Source organism: Apium graveolens, chromosome 3 (assembly GCF_009905375.1).
Source record: "Apium graveolens cultivar Ventura chromosome 3, ASM990537v1, whole genome shotgun sequence".
In the NCBI taxonomy this organism is placed as follows: Eukaryota; Viridiplantae; Streptophyta; class Magnoliopsida; order Apiales; family Apiaceae; genus Apium; species Apium graveolens.
In genome coordinates this window covers 66,980,491-66,994,009 of record NC_133649.1, presented here as the reverse complement: position 1 = coordinate 66,994,009, position 13,519 = coordinate 66,980,491, and positions in this window count along the sequence as shown.

The window sequence follows — 13,519 nt, the reverse complement described above, 5'->3', positions numbered from 1 at the left end:
TTATTGTTTATTATTGATAGCTTGTGAAGCTTTTATTATTGATCAAATATTCCAGATTTTATCCTGTTATTCAGTTATTATCAGAATGTGGTTTATCATTTCAAGCACATTTTATATTGCTTGCTGAGCATTTCTTTCGCTCATACTTGTTTATCAATCTAATCTTTCAACTAAGCCAGAACAGGCTTGAGATCCAGGTTTGATCAGAAGTCGAGTGCCTGTAGATAGTTGGTGTGTATTCCAGGTAGACTGTTTTGGGACGCTTGGATAGTCTAGAGGTTTGTAATAAAATTTGAATAAATTGTAAAACTAATTAGACTTATGGTTTGTAATAACAGTTGGTTTGTATTAGTGCCTGTTCCATACTATAATTTGTGATCGATCCAGTTGCATGTAAGGGGTCATATTTATTACATTATTCCGCTGAGATTATTTTATTTTGATTTATTGGTTAGTGACCCCCAAATCTAGACCTCGGATTTGGGAGGGCGTCACAGGTTGGTATCAGAGCTACAGGTTATGGTCACTGAAACAGGCTTAGGATTGTCATAGGTGAGTCATAGGAAGATCACATAGGATAGGCGCGTGTAGTTTAGCTCTTATAGGGTTAAATTTAGGTTATTGGATTGGGTTATAGTTAAGTTGTTTAGGTTTCCTGTTTTGCGTTTAGCCTTAGGCCTTGTGTCATTGTCCTGCTATTTTGTTGGTTTAGTTGAGATTTCAAGCAAGGATTTAAAAAGGTTTGGATAATTTTGAGTAAATTTTATTTGTGTTATTATTCTCGAGATGATAAGCAGGATTATGTGATAATCATGTCGCTTGTATTAATATGGTAGCAAGTTTATGATATTTTGAGAAGAGATAATGTTTGAGAATTTTGATATGCTAAGGAATTGCTACATATTTGACACAATGCTTGACATATTGTTATATAAGTTGCTTGTTTTCTTACCAGAATAATGGCACAAAAGAAAAGGAATAATTCAGGAGAGAACCGTACCGAGGGTCGGACAGATCCAGCGATTGTTCAGATGTTGGGACTGATGCAGCAGCAGATGTTACATCTTACGCAGCAGCAACAACAACAGCAACAACAGCAGCAAGCAGCAGCACCACCTGCAGTGACTTTTAAGCAGTAAAGCCACCTGAGTTCAAGGGACGTGCTGATCCCGTGGAAGCCAATGCATGGCTCAAGGAGATGGAAAAGGCTTTTGAATTAGTCGGAGTAGAGACTGAACAGAAGACCAAGTTTGTAAGCTAGTTTCTGAAGGGCGAGGCAAACTATTGGTGGGAATCAACACGAGCATTGGAAGGAGGTGAGTTTATAACTTGGGAGAGATTCACAGAGCTATTCCTGGAAAAGTATTTCCCGAGGTATATGAATAATCAAATGGAGATTAAGTTCTTGAACCTGACCCAGGGTGATCTTACCGTGGCTGAGTACGAGGCTAAGTTTACTGAGTTAGCAAGGTTCATGCCATACCAGGTTGATACAGATGAAAAGAAAGCAAGAAGATTCGAACAGGGTTTGAAGTTTTGGATTCAGAACAGAGTGGCCATATTTGAGTTGACTTCATATGTGGCAGTGGTTCAGAAAGCAATGATGATCAAAAATAAAAGTGACATGTCTCAGAAAGGAAAGGATGGGAAGAAAAGGAAGATAGAAACCTCAGAAGGAGGTCAGCAGCAAGGTAATTTTCAGGGTCATTTCAACAAAAGGCCAGAGTTTCTGGGTAATAGGAATGTGGGATTCAGAAGACCACAATCAGGAAATGGAGGACAAGGCAACCGTTTTCAGAATTCAAATCAGCAGAGGCCCAATCGTCCACCAGTACCAGATTGCCAGTTTTGTAGTAGAAAGCACTTTGGGAATTGTAATGCTAATGTGATGTGTTTCAAGTGCGGCAGGAAAGGACACTTTGCTAATATGTGTCAGAATCCGATTCAAGGTCAGAATTTGGGGACTGGGTGTTATAAGTACGGAAAGCCAGGGCATATTGCCAGGAATTGCCCAATGTAAGGTACGACGAGTAACACACCAAGGCTTACAGGTGCTCCATCTCAGAATATGCCAAGGATTGAAGGACCACCAGCAAAGGACCAGCCCAAGGCCAGGACATTCAACATGACTATGAAGGATGCTGTTCAGAGTTCAGACGTGGTTGCAGGTACACTTCCAGTCAACTCCGTAGATGCTAAAGTTTTATTTGATTCTAGGGCTACAAGGTCATTTATTTCTCAAAGTTTTGTCGATAAGCTGCATTGTGAAGTTATGTTGTTAGAACAAGCGTTAATGATAGAATTAGCTAATAAGGATCAAGTTTCCGTCGACCGAGTGTGCCCGAGGTGTGATATTGAGGTAGGAGGACATTATTTCTATGCCAACTTGATACCTTTTATGTTGGGAGAATTTGATGTTATTGTAGGAATGGATTGGTTGTCAGAAAATAACGCTCAGATTGATTGTAAGAATAGGAAAGTAAGACTTCAGACCTTGGATAGTAAGAAGAAGGTGATATTTCAGGGGAATAAGCAAGAGAAAAAGTTCTTAACGATCGCTCAAGTGAAGAAGTTATTGCGCCAGAATTGTGAAGCGTATTTGGCCCATGTGGTAGACACCAGCAAGGAAGTTCCAGCACTAGAAGTGATTCCAGTTGTCAACGAATTTCAAGATATCTTTCCAGACGATCTACCAAGATTGCCTCCCGACAGAGAAATTGAGTTTGCAATTGATCTAGCACCCGGAACAGAACCAGTTTCTAAAGCCCCGTACCGCATGGCACCAGTGGAGATGAAGGAATTAGAAACTCAACTGCAAGATCTTTTGGAGAAAGGAGTTATAAGACCCAGTGTATCCCCATGGGGCACACCAGTACTGTTTGTCAAGAAGAAGGACGGGAGTATGCGACTGTGTATTGACTATCGAGAACTGAAGAAGATGACCATTAAGAACAAGTACCCGTTGCCGAGGATCGATGATTTGTTTGATCAATTGAGAGGCGCTGTATGGTTTTCTAAAATTGATTTAAGGTCTGGATATCATCAACTGAAGATCAAGCCAGAAGACATTCCGAAGACCGCATTTAGAACCAGATATGGGCATTACGAGTTTCTAGTGATGGCATTTGGACTAACCAACGCACCAGCAACTTTCATGGATTTGATGAATCGAGTATTCAAAAAGTACTTGGATAAATTCGTGATCGTGTTCATAGACGACATCTTGATCTATTCTAAAACAGAAGAAGAGCACGCAGAGCATTTGAGGATAGTTTTGGAGATACTGCGACAGGAGAAATTGTACGCAAAGTTTTCCAAGTGTGAATTTTGTTTAAAAGAAGTACGATTTCTTGGGCACGTGATTAGCAATAAAGGAGTGGAAGTGGATCCAGCAAAGATTGAAGTCATAATCAACTGGGAGAGACCAAAAACACCAACAGAAATACGAAGTTTCATGGGATTGGCAGGTTACTACAGAAGATTCATGCAAGACTTTGCAAAGATAGCTACGCCATTGACAAAGCTCACCAGGAAGAACCAGAAATTTGAATGGGATGAGAAGTGCGAGGAAATTTTCCAAGAATTAAAGAATAGATTAGTATCTTCTCCAGTACTAGTCTTGCCAGATGAACAAGGAAATTTTGTGATCTACAGTGACACGTCATACAAAGGATTAGGATGTATTTTGTTGTAACATGATAATGTGATAACCTATGCTTCAAGACAGTTGAAACCACATGAAGAAAAGTATCCAACGCATGATCTTGAATTGGCAGCTATAGTGTTTGCATTGAAGATATAGAGGCATTATCTGTATGGGGAAAAGTGCGAGATCTACACGGACCACAAGAGTTTGAAGTATATCTTTACCCAGAAGGAATTGAACATGAGGCAGAGAAGATGGCTAGAACTAATCAAGGACTACGACTGTACTATCAACTATCATCCAGGTAAAACAAATGTGGTGGCCGACGCTCTGAGCCAAAAAGAAAGGTTAAACATGATAACTTCATCCGAGGAATTGATCAAGGAATTCGAAAAGCTAGAAATAGAGGTCAGTATCCCAAGTATGTCTCCAGAGGTATTGTGTGCAATGTATTTTCAACCAGAGCTATTAGAGAAGATAAGAAGATGTCAGGAAGAAATCATGAGCCATGAATGAGACAGTTTGACAGGAAAAGAAATAGGGAGTCAAAAGGATGATGAAGGAATATTAAGATTTTCTTCTAGAATATGGATACCCAACGTAGCCGAGCTAAAAGATGAAATTCTTCGAGACGCTTACAACTCCGGATATTCAATTCATCTCGGGAGTACGAAGATGTACAGAGACTTAAGAGAAAACTTTTGGTGGCCAAGCATGAAGAAGGAAATTGCAGAATGGGTAAGTAAGTGTTATACTTGCCAGCGAGTTAAAGCGGAACATCAAAGGCCCAGTGGACTAATACAGCCGTTGGACATTCCATAATGGAAGTGGGAGCATATAGCAATGGATTTTGTAGTTGGATTACCAAGGACCAGGGCAAATCATGATGCTATTTGGGTTATTATCGACAGATTGACGAAGTCAACACATTTTCTTCCTATCAACGATAGATTTTCAATGGATAAATTGGTTCGGTTATATCTTAAGGAAATTGTGACCCGACATGGAGTTCCAGTATCCATAGTTTCAGACAGAGATCCTCGATTTAATTCAAGATTTTGGAGAAGTTTTCAAGATTGTCTCGGAACGAAGCTGAACATGAGTACCGCGTATCATCCGCAGACAAACGGTCAAAGTGAAAGGACGATTTAGACTATCGAAGATATGTTAAGGGTATGTGCACTAGATTTTGAAGGAAGTTGGGACGAACATTTACCATTGGTTGAGTTCTCCTACTACAACAGTTATCATGCCAGTATTGGAATGCCGCCTTACGAAGCTTTGTACGGGAGAAGATGCAAATCTCCAATATATTGGGAAGAAGTTGGTGAGAGAAAGATTTTGGGTCCAGAATTGATCCAGCAGACGAAGGAGAAAATAGAACTCATTCAGAAAAGATTAACAGCAGCTCAAGATTGTCAACGCAAATATGTTGATCCTACCAGAAAAGATATGGAATTTGAAATTGGAGAAGCAGTGTTATTAAAGGTTTCGCCTTGGAAGGGTTTATCAAGATTCGGAAAGAAAGGAAAGCTGAGTTCGCGTTATGTTGGCCCTTTTGAGATTTTGAGACGTGTGGGAAAGGTTGCGTACGAATTAGCGTTACCACCTCACATGCAGCATATCCACAATGTGTTCCACGTGTCAATGTTGAAACGTTATTTTCCTGATTCGAATCATGTGATAGAATACGAGCCAATCGAGATTCAGCCAGATTTATCTTTTGTAGAACAACTAGTGCATATTTTAGATAAGAAAGAAAAAGTGCTTAGGAATAAGTCTGTATCTTTAGTGCGAGTCTTGTGGAGGAATCACAAGGTTGAAGAGTCGACTTGGGAATTCGGAAAGCGAAATGCGATCCAAGTATCCTCACTTGTTTTCTTAGGCTGATTCTGAGGACAGAATCCTGTTAAGGGGGAAGGATGTAATATCCGGGAAAATTATGTGAATATTATATATTAAATAAATAAATATTGTGTGTTTTATAAACTTTAAAGTGATTATTGCCATGATATTAGATGTTATAGCTGTTATGCGCGTGTTTCTGTAGTGGGCCAGGAAATTTTTTCGATTGATTAAAATGTGTTTAAACTGCAATTATATGAATCGATATGCAATTCGAACTCTTATTTATTCGTATATTTATTAAGGTACTCGTTTTATTTCATTTTACGCGCGTTTGCAATGTATTTTACTGTGTTATCGGGATTTTCTGGTAATTTAGGAAATCGTTTCTGTTTTTCAAAAATCATCAGACCGGGACCCCACCGGGACGACAAACCCCACAAAATCAGTAGTTTTCATTTTTATAAAATTATTCGTATTTCAAATACCCTTATTTTTTTATTTTTGAATTATTTGCAATTTTGTGGAATTTTGGCATTAATTTTGTATTTTATCGTTTTTAAAATTATTCCCCATAATTATTATTTTGGGGCTTAATTGTTGTAATTAGGGGATAAAACACCCTTAATTTTATTTTGGGGTATAATTTTTGTGAAAATATAGATAGCTGACTGCTGTTATTTATTTATTTTGATATTATAAAAAAATTCAGAAAATTCATAAAAATCAAGAACATTCTTGGGGGTGAGATTCTAGGCAGCAACTTCAATCGTGGTTTTTGATCGATTAAGGGAACCAAATCAGACGTTCTAGTAACCAAAATCTTTCTCTCGACGAGAGCTTTCTTTTGGTATCAGCATCTTGATCTGAGGTACAGTAAATCGAAAAGTCAATTTTATATTTTTATTCTTGAAAATTGTTTTTGTTTTTGGATGATTCTGGGTTGATTTTGTTGTTACCAATAGCTTTAGGATGATCTTTGGAGTCGATTTCATTATTTATTTGTATCGAATGATCGTTAGATGAGTATAGACGAGTTCTTGGTTTTATACTTTTTATTTTTTCAAGTTTTGAATTTTTGATGTTGGTTCAGTTGGTTTTTAATATACAATTTGATTATAGCATCCAGAGCTTTAAATTGATAGCAGATTCGTTAGTTTTGGTTAAGGATTGACTGGTTCGCTTTTTTCCGGTCGAATCGCCGGTTTTTGCAGCAATTTTGGCCGGAGTTCTTGTTTAGAACAGTTGTTATTGATTCTGTATATGAGGGTGAGTTCCTGGTGTTAATGAATTGTTTGGGATGAAAATCGGAGGATTCAGGTTACGTTTTGGACCACCAGAAGTCCTAGAAGTCGCCGGACGTTCGACCAGAATCTGGAATTTTCCAGAAACCGGCGAAACGCCGGTCGCCTTCTCCGTTCTCCAGCGAAAATCCGGTTGCCAGGACTGCCATTCGATCCAGCAAGGAAGAAGACAGCATTCTGAAATCTGTTTTTGTTACTTTCTTTTTCCTTTTATTTTAAAATTCATTTTCTTGTTTTAAAAATCATTTATTTAATTTCAAAAAAATCAATTACTTATTATTGGTAATTCTAAAAATTATGTTCTTAGTTATTTTAAATTCCTAAAATTATTTTTCTTTAATTATTTTTAAAAATACAATTTGATTTAATTATTTATAATTTATTTTAGTTAATTATTTAAGAATTTAATTAATTGATCAAAAATCAATTAATCAATTAATTTTATTTATAAATAGTTAAATAAATGTAAATTATTTATAATTAATTCAAATAATTCCTAAAAATTATTTTTAAAGTTTTAAAAATTATATTTTTGTATTTAAAAATCAATTAATATTATTATTAATTGATTTATTTCCATTTATTTCTTATTTTATTCATAATAATTAAACCATTCGTCCGTTTAATACGAAACGAACGCGTATAGACTCTGAAAAATATCGCGCTTTCAATAAAAATACTTTTGAGTCCTAATTTCTTTTGTATTGCAATGTTATTTGATTTGTGTATCAGCTTGAGTCGGTAATTGATCGGTAGATATTATTATTGACCTGACTTTCATTCTGAACGCACTGAGACCTATCTTTCAACGATCTGATCTATGTATTGCATGAATTATGTGATTACGTGTTGTACGAATGCCATGATTACATGCTATATGATATGCATGCAATCTGTTTATAGCTTTAAAATGCCATGCTTAGTTATAAACGATCGGGTAGATGTCAAGACGTATAGTTACGTCGATTGAGTTTGGTTCTGTCAATTAAGATAGTTCTTTTGTTTATAGAATCGAATAACAAGGAGTGCAGTCAAGTGTTAGACGGAGATAGTAGCCAGCAGCTATAACCAGAATTATAGAGAAAGGTTACTGAGCATACCAAGCAAGTACCCCTAACTTCACTTATCGTTCAAGTGACGTTTATTTCGAATCATATTATGCAAGTACCTATATCTTCATTTATCATTAAATTAATATTGACTCTGAACTTTATTCTTTCAATTTCCATACAATTCTAAGTTCAGAATAGTTAAACGTTCTACATTTCGCTATAAATTACTCTATACAGTGGAACATTGAATTGAGATTAGCGAATAACTAATTGTTCTCATTATTTCACCATCGATTGTTGAGATAAATCTGAATCATGAGAAATGGAGGGTTATATGGTTAAGGATGTCCTTTGATTCGACTCCTTTGATCAAAATATTTTATGGATTGGATGAATGCATAGGTGATCGGGACGGACGGTCCAGCGGAGGGCTATTTCTATGTGTTATATGAAATATTATGACACCATTTTTGCCACAGGCAGGTATAATGCCTGTTATTTGAGTACTCGTATTTTAGGGACACGTTTCTATGAATCGTGACCTTGTGCTATCACACGAGCTGATCATCATGTGATAACGTCCGTCTGAGTTAGATTCCAATCTAAAAATTATCGTTTATTGTTGATAGCTTGTGAAGCTTTTATTATTGATCTAATATTACTGATTTTATCCTGTTGTTCAGTTATTACCAGAATGTGGTTTATCATTTCAAGCACATTTTATATTGCTTGCTAAGCATTTCTTTCACTCATACTTGTTTACCAATCTAATCTTTCAGCTAAGCAGGACGAGGCTTGAGATCCAGGTTTGATCAGACAGTCGAGTGCTTTTAGATAGTTGGTGTGTATTTCAGGTAGACTGTTTTGGGACGTTTGGGATAGTCTAGAGGTTTGTAATAAAATGGTTGAATAAATTGTAAACTTAATTAGACTTATGTTTGTAATAACCGTTGGTTTGTATTAGTGCCTGTTCCATACCATAATCCTGTGATCGATCCAGTTTGCATGGCCAAGGGGTTCTATTTATTACATTATTCCGCTTGTGATTATTTTATTTTTTTTTTCATTTATTGGTTAGTGACCCCCAAATCTAGACCCCGGATTTGGGAGGGCGTCACAAGAGCTGTGATTGTATCCTTTTCTCTTTGTACAATCTGTGTAATATGCACCAAATTTGGCATCCTTTCTGCATTATCATTTCCCTGTCCAGCTAGAAGATGATATGCTGGAATAGGGTGAGTAAATGTCTCAGCATCCAAGAAGGTAGAATCTATAACAGCTTGACTTTGCTGAAATAATCCATCCTTGTTTGCATCTTGGACATTCATTAACTCACCTGTAATGACATCCACCCTTATATCTCCTGTACTTACATTTTCCTCGTTATCTCTCTTTTCTTGCATCAAGGTCTCACCTTGGCTCCCCACCCTCACACCCTCACCTTCACCATCTAAGGTGGGACTCCTCTCACTCACTTTTACCAGTCCTGAAGAAATGGACTGCATTAGATTACTCTTTTCCTCTCCTTTTTCCTTGGAGCAACCCAGTCTCTCACTCAAATCACTCCCTCCCCTCAGTCCTAGGAGTGATTTCACTACTAAGTCTTTTGCACTTGTAAGAATAGATGAAATTTGAAGCTGTGCAGAGACACCCGACGGATGAGGAATATCCACCGGGTTAGTAGTTTGACTAGCTCATGGATGACTGCTGTTAAGCTTATCCATCAGGATACAATCACTACTCGACGGATGATAAATATCCATTGGGATAGAAGAAATAATTGAATTTGGAGTGAAGACTATTTTAGACTCTGTGTGGATTCATAAAATCCATCATTTTGTGATAGTCACCAGACTGTTGAATCTCCTTGTTCACCAAAGCTGAGAAGTTGTTTTTCTCATAGATATAACCGGTTTGAGACATGATTTTCACTACAGGTGCCATTGTTAGAGGTTTGGAATTTGCATAGAGAGAGTTTGCTTTTGAGAAGAAAGAAATTAGAGCAATTGAATCTTGATAATGATAAAAGAAATGTATAAAATTGAATTTGCTTTTATAATATCTCAGAAAATAACTGTCAGAAATAATAAAGTAAAATAAAGTAACCAATAAAAATTGCCCAAAATAGCCGTTTAAAAATAAATAAACTGTAAAAATTCCGTTACTTATCTGTCGTATCATACTTACAGCTGTAAGTATACTCGATTGATAATATTCAGAGAATTAATAGCTAGGATTGAGAGAATTCGACGGATGAGGATAAATCAGTTATTCATCGAGAGTTAAAATATTCCAGAAAAATAATTGATTTTATTGACAAATTGTATTCTGAAGGATGATCAAACTCGATGGATAATGATCATCCGTCGGGATGTAAATTTTGACTTAGCCAAAATTTCATCCAAAATAAAAAAATCAATTAAATTTCTGGTTGCATAACAACTTGCAAAATATATGAAATGATTCAAGAAAAATTTAGCATACCTAATTCACTTACCAACCTTGAAAAGGTGGATTCATCCAGTGGCTTGGTAAATATATATGCAAGCTATTTTTCACTTGGAACAAAATGCAGTTCCACAGTACCATTCATCACATGTTCCCTTATGAAGTGGTACTTGATGTCTATGTGCTTTGTTCTTGAATGTTGTACTGGATTTTTAGTGATGGAAATTGCACTTGTGTTATCACAGAAAATACGAATCCTATCCACTTGTAGACCATATTCCAACAATTGGTTTTTCATCCACAAAATCTGTGCACAGCAACTACCAGTAGCAATATATTCAGCTTTAGCTGTCGAAGTAGAAACTGCATTTTGCTTTTTACTGAACCAGGACACAAGCTTGTTTCTTAGAAATTGACAGGTTTCTGTTGTACTTTTTCTGTCTATTTTACAACCTGCATAATCTGCATCTGAATAACCAGTTAGATCAAAACCGGAATCTAGGGTACCAAATGCCAAGTTTTGGTGTTCCCTTGAGATATCTGAAAATTCTCTTAATAGCCACTAGGTGAGATTTTCTAGGGTCAGCCTGAAATCTAGCACAAAGACAAGTGGAAAATATTATATCTGGCCTACTAGCTGTTAAGTACAGAAGTGAGCCAACCATGCCCCTATAACTTGAAATATCCAAAGACTTTTTAGTAGTATTTAATTCAAGCTTAGTTGCAGTGCCCATGGGAGTTTTTGCAGATGTGCAATCCATTAGATCAAACTTCTTTAAAAGATCATGAATGTATTTAGTTTGACTAATGAATATTTCATCACTAACTTGCTTAACTTGTAAACCAAGAAAGTAAGTTAGTTCTCCCATCATGCTCATTTCATACTTACTTTACATCAATTTGGCAAACTTTTGCAAAGTTTTTCATCTGTAGAGCCAAATAAAATATCAACTACATAAATTTGAACAAGCATACTAGAGCCATTAACATTTCTAAAGAATAAAATTTTATCCACAATACCTCTTGTGAAGTGATTTTCCAAAAGAAACTTTGATAAAGTGTCATATCAGGCTCTAGGTGCTTGCTTTAGTCCATAGAGTGCTTTCAAAAGATAGTAGACATGATTTGGGAAATTTGGATCTTCAAAACCAGGAGGCTGACTGACATCGACTTCCTCCTCCAAATCTCCATTTAGAAAGGCACTCTTGACATCCATTTGATAGACCTTGAATTGGCATGGGCTGCATAAGCTAAGAAAATTCTGATGGCTTCAAGTCTTGTAACAGGAGAAAAGTTTCATCAAAATCTATTCCTTCTTGTTGACAATATATGACTGCCTCAACCCCGGGGTTAGGAGTTGACGTCACCAACAACAATACTAAAAAAAATAAACCAAATTAATTAATTATACATATCTCGACCCCTTTACCAAGACCTTTTTCAGGTTTAAGTATGACTTAGGTTACAACCATCACAAAACTAACTTACTAAAGATAATCCAAATAATATTATCTTTATTCAGCAACTCAACAGACCCGCTTGGGTCCAACACAACTACCTCAGAGAGAGCCTGATACAGAAGGAACTGGAACTCTGCCCTGACTACCACGGGAGAATCCTCTAGGCATCTGTAATACATATATAAAACATTTTTGCAAGGGTGAGCAATCAATTGCTCAGCAGTACCACTATATGAATAATAATCAAAAACAGTTTGATAAACAATTATAGGAACAAAAATCATAACTTGCTAGAAAACAAGTAAAACATGTGTGAACTGGATATCAAAACTAGCATGCTCTGTAAAACCAAATCATTAGTTGTGTGCTGTGCATAAATATCAATTTCTAATTTAGCATGCTTCTTTCATTTTAAAATCTTCCGTCCCATCGCAGGATCTATAAACCATTTGTTCCATTACGGGAACCATAAAACTTATCCCATCACAGGATCTATAAAACTCGTCCCATCACAGGACCTATAAAACTTGTCCCATCACAGGACATATACAATTTGTTCCTCTCCGGGAACCATAAAATCACTTGCTCAGATATAAAAGTATTGGATGATCCCTGGTGAGACAGCTGATCAGGCTATCCTATGAAACTTGTTTCGGAACTCAGAGACTAGCTAGGTCTCTGTCACGCTGGGCTGGTGGTTATAACAGGGTGCGCAACCACTTCCCCTCTTACGCTAACTTCCAGACCGTTACGGGCCTTCTGCGCACACTCATCCAATTATCTGATCATTTTTATCCAGTTTTCCAAATCACTTACCTATATCTTGTCAAAACAATTATAACACAGCACATTTTCCCAAAAAAAATTCATTTTACTCAAAACTTAGAGATAGGTATTTTCAGAAGTTACTTTTCCCCCAAAACCAAGTTAACAAATAATTTGAAACCTAGGGGATACGTAACTTAAACGTTCTGTTCCAGTACGTAAATTTAAATCAACAATTATTCATATAGTACTGAATTGTAAAAGATTTGTTCAGAGGTACTTGCCTTGCAGAGCTTTACAACTAATACTGATTGACCTTGAGCCGACACGTTTAACCACTAGATTACCCTGGCTTCGACTTCAACACTCAGGTCCTTCGATTGGAACCTTACTGAGCTCGTCGACTGTCCACTAGGCTATCCAATGCCAACTCTTGGGCTTTCCGACTAGCACCTACAAAGTCGAAACACCCTAACTTAGACGTTCGATTATGCTTGACATATCCTCGCTAACCATCTACCTGAACGTTAACAAAACCCGACTCGTAATACTTCATAAATAATACACGTATCAATTAGGGTTCACGTCTTCGAAAGTCGGTTCATTTTCAGAAAATAGGTATATCTATCCTTTTATGAAATTAAGGTTATCGATTTTCGTAAAGTATTTCATCACAACATAATCAGATTTCGTACAAAATAGTTACATATCATCCATCTACGTTCCGATAGCCATTAGGTACGGCTTCGTATTTCCGTAATTATATTTTCCGGAAATCGGGCAGCACCTCCTTTAATTATCGGCTAACCCTTCGAACATCCCGACGTCAAATCAATCACAACAACAATTCGCAAATTCACCAATACCACTTAACTACAATTATTAATTATCAATCTCGTTTTATAATTTTAATCGCATTTTATATTTTTATTCGTAATTTGTATTTTAAATCATATTTTTCATTTTAAATTGTAGGACTTAGAATTAATCACAGTCCAC